Raw genomic sequence first — 12,071 nt, 5'->3', positions numbered from 1 at the left:
ACATGTTCGTAACTATTCTACTAGTATAAGTCTGTCTCTTCTTTGGCTAAAGCAAATTTATTGCCAACCAGTCCGACCCTGCAGAGCTCCGACGTGGAGGAAGCTTATGTCTTTGTGTACCTTGGCGTTGCGCCGCGCCTCGAAATACTCTCGCTGTGAAGTTCAGACCTGAGGACGATGTCTTGATGCACACTTCAAACTGACACACATCTTCATATTGTATTTAAAGATGAAGATCTGCTTCCCCCTAAATGTTAAAAATTCGACATCGAAATTGCCAGTGACACTTCTGCAATCCCCTACAAATAAAAATACGGAGACATGAATGCAGATTAAGCCGGGAAAATTCCAGCCTATATTATCAATCTTCAGGCGTGATATGCCAGTGCTTAACGCTGTAATTAGCGTCGTTAATTGTGCAAATTTGTACTTATATTTCGTATTATATTCTTATTGAATTATTCTTTTATTAAATATTGTTTCCGAGTTTGCTGGCTCCCGTTGTTTTAAGATGAAACAGTGTTTTAGGCCGCACCATAGCTGAAGCAGTTAGTCGCTGGTTTCCCACCGCGGCACCCCGGGTACGATCCCTGGTCTGGTCAAGTGGGATTTGGGGTGGACAAAGTGACGCTGAGGCGGGTTTTCTCCGAGTACTTCGGTTTTCCCTGCCAATCTTCATTCTACCAGATTCTCCATCATCATAATCACCCGGGGCAGGCTACAATATGCCAATCAGTGGCCGCCGTGCCGAGTGGACCCAGTTGGACTCCACCCCCCACTGAGCGAAATAGTGTTTTGTATGGTGCAATTACGTTAATAATTACGTGCCTTAATATTAGTAATATTTTTCTGTGGGTAATTTTACGGCGCTGCCAGCCAGAGTGTGTAGCGTCAAATGAACTGGAAAAGACTTGAAAGGAAGCAGATATGTCATAATTACATTACTGTCAAGAAATTTGTTTGAAGGGATTGAGGTAAACCACGGGAAACCTCAATCAGGGTAGCCTGTGTCTCCGAAGGAATTCAAACTCAGAACCTCCACAATATGTCACCGCTACTCCATCACGTTTAGTCCATAATAATGATAAAATAATAATAAAAAATAAAAAGCAAACTCCGTGGGATGTAGTCCGCAAGCGAACTGTATCGACCGAGCGACCGCCGCTTCTCAGCGAAGTTAGTGCCAACTTTTTGGTGTCACATGGTCAGCTCAACGGATCCTCACGGCCGTTAATCTTGGTTCTCTAGACCGGAGCCGCTATTTCCTTGAAATAGTTCCTCAATTATCCTCACTAGACTGAGTGGACCCCGTTCCAGTCCCACTTCTTATCAGAAAATCTGTTAGCGCCGGGAATCGAACGAGGGATCTCTGGATCTGTAGACGGGAACTCTGATCACAAGACCACAGAGAAGTACTTGGATTTGTGATAAAATAATAATAGTGTAATTATAATTTATACATTCAAAATTTCAGTTCCTTTCGAAGTAATGACTTACTCTAGTATAAAATTAAAAAGGAGTCTTAGATTTTTATTTGAATGGAAGAAGTGTATAATTACACTGCCGTTTGATGACTATCCATAAAGCATTGAAGTGCATGTGTTCGGTCTGCTTCTAGATGAAATTTTAAAATGGAATATTGAATCTTTTTATCGGTTTGTTGTGGTTACAGTTGTGTAACTTACAAACCCAGTAAGCTACCGGCATAGCAATTAGACACAGTTGTGCAACTCTGAACATAGCATGTTTCAGTTTAGCCACAGGGAAAGCGGACAGCAGCTGGGTATCAGCATTATGCTCAAGATGTCAGCAACAATGCTTCCAGTAAGTCTGCGGAAAAATGTGAGGAGCGGTATTGTATGTAGACCACCCACACGTCTCTCTCAGCAGGGGTGAACAAATCTTAAAACAGATACTTAGCGTGTATCCTGCTTGTTCTGATTTATTGGTTTTCTCCCAAATAACTAATCAACCAATTCACGGCGCATGGTCTTCCCTGAATAACTGCTACTTAATCAACCGTTTTGAGGAAACGAAAGATTCATTGCCGAGTTTGAAAGAGCCCAATTTGGCCCCCTAGTGTCAGTTAAGTTCACTCAGTCCCTACTCCCTCAGAATTCCATTATGATATCATCTTCCCATGTATACAAAGTTTTCCCTCTGAGGTGTCCCGACCAAATGTGTAAAGAATTTTCTTATTGCCATACGGCATCCATCTTTATTTCGGTGATTTGAAACATCCTAAAAAATATAAGGCGAATAATTCATGGCCCCCCCCCCCCGTTGGTGTCTCCACCTTATCGTGGTGAGGGGGTTTGAGTATGCTAAGGACCCTGAGAGCTATACCAGCGGCAGCGTAGCTACTGGCAGGGCCTCCCTTGCTGGACAGGTCAAAGGGTAGGCATCAGACAAAGAGAGACACCAAAAACTGATGCCGGAAGCAGCGTCATCAGCAGCGACTTGAAGCACAGAGCAAATGATGCTCGAGATGGTTCAAGTTCGTATAGCAACAGGCGTGACCAGAGTGGTTTGAACGGCTGTTGTACTGCGATGTGGAAAGCAAATGTAAAAACTACCACATTATCACTTTTCCTGGATAGTCTCTTTCCAATAACAGAAGATCGCATTAAGTGGAGGAACTGTTTTGGAAGAGACTGTGGACCTGTCGTCTGACAGATTACTGATGAATGAATGAATTCATAGTATTAAGTACCTCAATATGTATTTCTTATCTTACTCTTGTCTCCACATTCCTAGGGCCAAAGAGTTCCTTTCACGGGTTGCTCTCAAACATCTGTAATCTAAATGGCCCCAGAAATCAGCCCGTCACTTTCAGTGAGCTGCTATCGAATATTGCTTGCCAGTATTTCACACCGGAATTCCCTTTATTAAAAACTGTTACATGTAAGTTCGAGGTCATAGACCCTTATTATTCGGAATACGATATTGCATGCAGACCGTAATGTTTTCACAGCAGTGATTGTTCTACTGTAGTTGCTTGGATTATGACAACGTGTAGTCTTGTAGGCGGATACTAACTCTTCGGAGTAACACGTCATCTCCATCTTCAGAATGGCTTGCAATTCTCAAAGTTCAGATTTCCCTTCTATGAGTAAAACATAGTGGGCCCTGAAAATACCTTTCTTCCTATAAATATCCTTGTCCTTTTAAACGGTCTTCTTTTTTTTCCCCCTTGGCACTACAGCCCCAGTGAGCCTATGCCTACCTCCATGAACTTCTCCGTTCACTTCGGTTTTTCTAGATCTCACACATACGGTAGGACTCCTTGGGCGGGTGATCAGCTCGTCGCAAGGCCTCTACCTGTAAACAAACACAGAAAACGCAGACACACAAATTAACATCCATGCCCTGAGTGGGATTCGAACCCACGATCCCGGTTTCCAAGTGAGCGAAGACAGTACATGCCTTAGACTGCTCGGCTACTGTGACCGGAAAACTGTCCTCTTTACTCTGTATTTAATTATTCACCTCTGGAGAAAAATGGGTATGCCCTAAAAGAGGACGTTTTCTATCCACCCTTTCGATTGGCCCAGATCGGGCTCCAGTTCCTTAGTCCCTCCCTTGGGTCTCATAACCTTCCTTGCAGCCAGCATTTATAGTCGAGCCAATTCCTTAACCTACGACATTTCATCATGAAGATGGTGTTACATTGTGTCACAGTCAAGAAGGCTCAAATTAAGTGACAATTCATGCCATTAGCAATCTAAATTATTGCTTCATACACGCCTCTAAAACCGGTTTAGAAGTCTGAAACTTTGCCCAATATATTCAGCTCGTCAGCACAATGTCTAAACTTCCGTGACAGCAGCTCCTGCCCTCAGGGTCTTCGTGTTGTCTCCCGAGTAGGTCTGCGATAATATTGAAATAGGACCTTATAAATTCTTCCCCAGGCCTCTCCATTTCACATTCCATGAACGAACGAAATTCGTGGCATTTAGTCCGTAAGCGAACTATACCGACGGAGCGAAGTGCCAACTTTAGCGGATAGATGGTATCGCATGGTCAGCGTAACGGATTCCCACGGCCGATAATTTCGGTTTTCTAGCCCGGAGCCGCTACTTTTCCATTCAAGTAGCTCCTCAGTTATCCTCACGAGGCTGAATAGACCCGGTTCAAGAACGAATACTACTCAGAAAATCTTGTAGCGCCGGGAATCGAACCCGGACCTCTGGATCTGTAGCCAGGAATTCTGACCACTAGACTACGGAGTCGGTCTCACACCATCCTCAAATATTATTTGACGCTAAGTAACTTGTGTAATTGCCTGTATATCAAGTGGCGTGTGACGTGCTGAGTCCGATACCTGTTAAAGGTTCTATTAATGCTATTAATTTCAACGTAAGGTGTAGTCTGTAGGTGCAAGGCAGTGCGTTCCGTGAAGACGGTCTTCGTAAGCTGTACGCGAGAGTGAAGTTGGCAGATAATTTGACGGACGGTAGCCAATTAAATGCACGTTCTCTTTCATATTGGCTCTATTCTGGCAACCAGCTGTAAGTGTTAAGAGACGAGCTATTATTCTGGCAATTTCACAGGCGTCAACGTAAATAAAATGTTGAACTACTGAGTTAGCGGGGGCTCATGAGCGCCTGCTGTAGGGCATTGTTAGTCTTTTGTTCGCTTCACAAAACATATTTTGTTAGCAGATTGGTGCTTGCTCTTTTTGAAGCATTACTACCGCCCCCCCTCTGTAGTTGGTTTTTATATTACTCTCACTCGAACAGTCCTCAATAGCCTTCCTTTTGTTGGAGGGGGAGACCCAATTCCTCACCCGAGGGGCTCTGCGTCGCAGTTACGCAGTTTTCACTTTGACCTAAAAGAGATGAAGTAACAGACAATAGACGAAACACAGATCGAGGGACTTCATAATGTAACGTGTATACCCACTACTAGGCAACAGATTGGTAAACGTCTTCCCCCTTAAGCGCATGACAACAATAACAGACGTTCAATGCTAGGAAACGGAACTGTAAACACGCGGTTACAATAATACGCGCCAAGACTGTTTTCTAGGCAATTACGTGGTAACACGTCTCTATGGTAATAGGGTTTTCTGTGTGGTCCGTGCTGTTGTCCGTCCCCTGCGTGGACTCGATTACATAAAAAGCGAAAGAAAAATAAGGAAAGAAATTGAAAGTAAATTAAAAATAGAGAGAAAGTCTCCCTTGTGTTTTAATAAGGCTTACACTACGATGAACGAGATGTATCGCCTCAAACATCGACACCAGACAGGGGTACAATTGTCGGTCCCTTTAACCTGGGAGAAAGGAGGATACAAATTGATTTATTTCTGTATATGGTTTACTTATCGACGCTTTTAGTACCTCAGACCATAACTTTCGAATGGTGGAATGATTAGTGAAAACTGAATTGGAAATGAGTGGGAGGAATTTATCTTGGCCTAAGCGTGGGTACTGTCTGGATGAACTGCCTGAGCTGAGCTAGTAGCTGTGCCAAACGAGATTCGAACTGGGAGTCTCCCAAATACAAACTTGAAACTTGAGCCAAATGGCGCGTCGGAAAGGAACGAAAAAAATAAAAAAAAAAGAAAGATATGAAAAAAGAATGAAGGATGGATGGCAGAAAGAGAAGAAGGAAGCAAAAGGAAAAGATTAATTGCTTCATCGTTTTATTTGTTCTGTATAGAAAGAATGGTAAATATGTGATCTTCTGTGATGATTCTAGGACAGAGTAATTCGCTTAGTGGGGGGTGCAGTCCAACTGGGTCCACTCGGCACGGCGGCCACTGATTGGCCTATTGTAGCCTGCCCCGGGTGATTATGATGATGGAGATTTTGGTGGAATGAAGATTGGCAGGGAAAACCGAAGTACTCGGAGAAACCCCCCCCCCCCAGCCCCACTTTATCCACCCCAAATCCCACTTGATCAGACCTGGGATTGAACCCGGGCGTCCGCGGTGGGAAGCCAGCGACTAAACACTTGAGCTATGGCGCGGCCTAGGGCAGGGTATGTTCCCACTTTTAATGGACTGTCCGGTCGCCATATTCTTACGTTTCATCACTCAACCATGGGGCTGAACCCTTCTTGAGAAGCTGTCAATTGAGCAGCTACTCAAAAACTTCCCATCATTTTATGGAACCCCGTAGGTTCATTACCATGCTCACAAGAGCCCTCCAGTGGTCATTATCCTGAGCCAGATCAATCCAGTCCATACCATCCAATGCTGTCTCTCTAAGATTCACTTTAATATTGTCCACCCACCTTCGTCTTGGTCTTCGTAATGGTCTCCTTCCTTCCGGCTCTCCCACCAGTATTCTGTATGCATTTCTCTTCTCCCCCATTCGTGCTAAATGCCTTGCCCACCTCATCCTCCTTGACTTGATCATTCTAATTATAAAGAAAGCAGTCTTCTGGGATTTGGCACCGTGTATAAGTGGTGTTAACCGACGTCTGCTTTTACCGTTCTCACGGTCTTGTCGCTTGCAGATTTCTTATACTTTTTCTTCTACCCTGAAGATGGAGGCGATACGTTCCTCCGAAACGTCGGTTAACACCACTTATACACGGTGCCAAATCCCAGAAGACTGCTTTCTTCATAGTCACCGCCGTGAAAGCCTCAAATCTTACATTCTAATTATACTTGGAGAAGAGTACAAGATATGAAGCTCCTCATCATGCAGTTTTCTCTAACAACCTGTCACTTCTTCTCTCTTCGGTCAAAATATCCTCCTCAAAACTCTGTTCTCAAACACCCTCAGTCTATGTTCCTCACCTAACGTCAGAGACCAGGTTTCACACCCATACAGAACCACAGGCAGAAATTCTTACGTTTAATTGTGACGAAAATGAACTGGACACAAATGGAAGACACTTGCGTCGGTATTAACTTCCACTCTCCAATACAAAAGGAGGCAAGCAAATTGTAAGCCATCATGAAGTCTTAAGACCGGTGTAGCAGACAAGGGACGACGTCATTGTTTCTAGAGTTGACACTCATGAGGAATGGCTCGTACCTCGTGCAACTGTAACGTAATGCCCCGTTAAAAATAAATGGATTGAGACGCCGCACCTTCACAGTTGGCAGCTTGAAATAAATAGAAACACAGTCTCTCGCAAACCTTGCTTAATAGCGAGTTCCGGTCCGAGGGCTAAACAAAGTTTCAGGAGACAAAATCCATTTACGGAGCAAAAAGTAGGCCTCCTTCTGTGCCAGACTTGATTTTTGTTGTTTGTTTCACGACGCTGTCTGTATCTGAGACCATACAGATTCAAATCGTAGGATGTTTGTGGAATGGTGAATTATAAGGGATCTGGAAGGAAGCTGTCGTGGCCTGGTAGGACTGGGAAACCATAGAAACCAAAATCAGAATAATCAGCAGATTAAAAAGTGATTATCAAATCGATTCCGCTGCCCACAGGTGGTCCGTGGCGGTCGGTATTATTAGACAGTATACAGTATATAGCATATAGGACATGTAACAAATAAAACAAATTAAAATTGTGATAAATGATTATTTGAAAAACTAATTTTAAATTTTTGGATAGAAAAGCCGAGTTATAGCAAATTTAACTATAATTATTGGCGTGTTCTCAGAGAAAAAAGCTCTTCTACGCTTATGGGAAAGCTATGATGGCCGGAACTTCGAGGAACATTCGTCTGGAACGCTACCGCTACATTAACCTGTTCTGTTTCATAACATTTTGTTGACAGTATAATACGGATACTGCGACAGAAATGAAAGTAGAGGTATTTACTATGGTGGAATACAAATATTTTAGAAATAAGTTTTTAAATACTTTTCGCTATTCCTTTTCCTTTATCAATTATTTCCCACAAATATCTAAATCTGCAAATTTCTTCACCATACAGAGCCATGAAATATTTTTCCTTGTACCTCCTTTAATATGACTGCCTCTGTGGGCTAGTGGTCAGAGTTGCTGGCTATAGATCCAGATGTCCGGGTTCGATTCCCGGAGCTATCAGATTTTCTGAGAAGTAGTGGGTCTGGAACGGGGTCCACTCAGCCTCCTAAGGATAATTGAGGAGCTATTTCAAGGAAATTGTGGTTTCGGTCTAGAAAACCGAAATTAACGGCCTTGGGGATTCGTTGCGCTGACCACGCGACACCCTCTGTCCGCAAAAGTTGGCACTAACTTCGCCGACAAGCGGCGGTCGCTCGGTCGGTATACTTCGCTTGCAGACTAAACCTACGGAGTTTTTCTTTCTTGTTGCCTCTTTTAATATTCACCATACCGATATCACAGACGTTTCAAATAAAAGAGCAAATCTTAATAAGATCTCTATTCGATACCGTGTACCTGTTTGTTGTACGACTGCGTATTATTTAAGGTACTGAGAAGGTATGGCTTCAGCTTCATGAAAAATATGGGTAACCAGACCGAAATATATAGGCCCCAGTAAGGAGTCCAAGACGACGAAGCGAAAAATCATGGAATTTATTAGATAACATTCTCTTCCGCCCTTTTTTATATTTCTCCACAAATCTGAAACAGATAATTTGCCATTCCTTGCTTTTGGGGTCACCTGTTTTAACTTCAATATACAGAGGGAAAATTAGAAAGAAATTCAGTTACAATGGCATGGGTAGTCTCGGGTTGTCTTATGCCTGGTGAGCAGAAATTTTGTGCGTGGTTTGTGAATTGAAGCAGTATATATTTACTCTGTACTTACCTGTAACACAGAATTTCGAAGGTACAGACTAGTGCAAGCATTTTTGGAAACTTCTGCTTTTGCTGGATTTGTATTCCAGTGTCCCAAACATAAAACAAACTCCTTGGTCTTTAGTCCGCAAGCGAACTATACCGACATGGAGACCGCTGCTTGTCGGTGAAGTTAGTGCCAACTTCAGCGGATAGAGGTTGTCGCGTGGTCAGCGCAACGAATCCCCAGGTCCGTTAATTTCGGTTCGCCTTTTTTAAATTGTGGTTAATAACCAAAATTTCTCCGCGCACACTACATTTATAGTATTTACGAAAGTCGGTTCCTTTCTTTATTAACATGTAAATAGTACAAGGGAAAAATCCGCTTGGTGGAGTTATGCTGTTTCTGAGAACAATAAGTGGCATTTTTAATTAATTCTTTTTTAATTCACTTCTTCAATAAATGGAGATGCGCAAGAGAAGTCTGTGGGGAAGGCGCCGGAAAATGAAGTGTTGCAACTTTTCTGTCCTAAAATAATCGTAAAGATCTTCACGCAGCAACACAACAAGTTAATTTACAGCGATGGTAATTCGTACGGATTTCCCTCGGAAGACGTTTTAGTGGATGTGTTAAGCCTGTTTACAGTTTTCTGAACATAAGGTGAGGATTTATACGTGGCAAGATGATTGCCATGTCACAGCAAGTTCGCAGATCGTTGGGGCGCATTCACTGCAGACGCCATCTATAAAACAGCACCGCAACTCAGAGGAAAACCCGACTATCTCTACACAGCGGGGCTCCATTCCTCTGAGCGGCACGCAGCTAATTGGTAACTATTACGAAATAGGAACGTTGTTTAATTGCCCACCAAATAACTTGAATTATAAGATTATATTACATTATACACTGATATACATGAAGTGTACAGTCAGATAAAGCTATTCTTATGATAAGCCAGGGAGGCCTGTAAGGTCGTGAGACGTCGAGGCTTCCACATTTTCTGGACAGTCGCCTCACAGATGGCGGTCAGGTTGTCAGCCTTAAGTTCAGGGCGCCCTTTACCCCCAGGAAGATTCCTGAGTAGACCCCCGGGCCAAGGATTAGGTCAATTTAACAATCCAATGATCTCACCGGGAATCGAACCCTTGACCTTCCGTCTTGTAGCACAGTGCCTCAAACAACTACGCTACCGCATACCCCCAATGTACAGTCACCATATACGTGCATTATATATATATATATAAATAAATAAATATCTCATGAGATTTTGGCGGATTTATACGTTTTCAGCATCCCCCCCCCGGATAAAAACGGAAGTAGTATTTGGAAAGCCGTCGCTCAGTCGGCCTGTCTGTCTGTCTGTCTGCATGGATGGATGTGCGTCGCAGCAGCGCCTGAACAGTTCCATTAATTTTATTTAAATTTAGCATTTAAGAGCGTGTCCGTTTCAGGTCGGTGCCCTGGAAATCTGAAACTTCTAGCTCGAAAAAAAAAAGGGGGGGACATTTATATGAGCCCCAAAATACAAAATGGCGTCTTAATAATATTTTACTTAAATTTCACTAACTTACATAATAAATAAACCTTCTCTGTGGTCTAGTGGTCAGAGTTCTTGGCTACTGATCCAGAGGTTCCGGGTTCGATTCCCGGCGCTACCAGATGTTCGGAAAAGTACTTGGTGTGGAATGGGGTTCACTCAGCCTCGTGAGGATAAATGAGGAGCTACTTTGAAAGAAAAGTAGCGGCTGCGGTCTAGAAAACCGAAATTAACCGCCTTGGGGATTCGTTGTGCTGACCACGCGACACCCTCTATCCGCTAAAGTTGGCACTAACTTCGCCGACAATCGGCGCTCTCTCCGTCGGTATAGTTCGCTTGCGGACTCAAGCCACGGAGTTTGTTTTGTTTTTTGTTTTACATAGTAAATATATAGGTAAACTGCAATTGTTGTAAAAGGTAAAAAAGGGAAAGTTTTCTGTGTGCTTAACTAATTAAGCACTACGCCATGAAGGCGTATGGGGGAGTGGATATATAGATCCACATTTTCTTGAACTCGACACTAGCTGGAGGTGAGTGGTCAGCTTCAAGCTCCAGCTGATTTACCTCTTGTGAAAGAGCCTCCAGTGCCCATTGTATAGAAGATTGTGTGGACTCCAGAGCCGGTCTAAAGACGACTCGGAGAAGAGAAAATTCTTGATCCTACCGGTACTCGAACTCCGACCCTTCGGTCGTCCAGCCTGTAGCCAGTCGCTATACCGACTACTCCTAACTACTTGTACCTGCAGGAAGGTAAGGGCAAGCGCAGCAGCGTGCTAAACGCGAAATGTGGATTTTACCGTAACGGGCTCTTAGTCAGACGAATTTCATTACTGTTGGGTGAGTTTCGTTTCTAGGGTAACGTACTGAAGGTCAGTCATACATGAGAACGTAATGCAATGTCTTTGCAACTAATTTTTCGTCAAATGGTAAGGAATCTCGCCTAAGGCCGCGCCATAGCTCAAGCGGTTAGTCGCTGGCTTCCCACCCTGCGACCCGGATTCGATCCCGGGGTCTGGTCAAGTGGGATTTGTGGTGGACAAAGTGCCGCTGGGGCGGGTTTTCTCCGAGTACTTCGGTTTCCCTTGCCAATCTTCATTCCACCAAATTCTCCATCGTCATAATCTGCCTGGGCAGGTACAATAGGCCAATCAGGGGCCGCCGTGCCGAGTGGACCCAGCTGGACTCCCCCCCCCCCCACTAAGCGAATCTCACCTAGATTGCCTTGAGAAAGCTACCAAAGCAGCCATTTTCCATCTCCTTTCATTAAACTATAGGCCTGTAAATCTGAACGAGGGTGTTTGAGAACAGGGTGTTGAGGAGAATATTTGGACCGAAGAGGGATGAAGTGTCAGGAGGTTGGAGAAAACTGCATAATGAGGAGCTTCATAACTTGTACTCTTCTCCAAGTATAATTAGAATGATCAAGTCAAGGAGAATGAGATGGGCAAGGCATGTAGCACGAATGGGAGGAGGCGGATGAGGAGGAGGAGAGGAATGCATATGGGGCGGCGTCCTGGGATCCTTACAGGAAGGGACAGATAAGTGCATTAGACCGGGTGCAAAGGAAAGCCGCCAAATTAACACAAGACAGGAACGATTCGATATGGAGAACCTTGGCACAGTGCAGGAAGATAGCTCGCATATGTGCCGTCTTCAAAGCATACACGGGAGAGCGGGCTTCGAAGGCGACAGGTGACAGATTATAAAATGCATGCTATCTGAGCAGGACCGAGCATGATAAGAAAATTAAGAGCAGGAAACAAAAGACAGATACCGGAAAATATTTCTTTGTGAATAGGACGATCCAGTTTTAGAACCCACTACCTCAGATGCTCTAGGGACCATCTCCCGCAAACCAAGTCATTTTAGAAAGAATGTTAGGATAGTGATAGA

The sequence above is a fragment of the Cryptotermes secundus genome, unplaced genomic scaffold, assembly GCF_002891405.2.
Source record: "Cryptotermes secundus unplaced genomic scaffold, Csec_1.0 scaffold1849, whole genome shotgun sequence".
In the NCBI taxonomy this organism is placed as follows: domain Eukaryota; kingdom Metazoa; phylum Arthropoda; class Insecta; order Blattodea; family Kalotermitidae; genus Cryptotermes; species Cryptotermes secundus.
Note: the sequence above shows the minus strand (reverse complement) of the source record.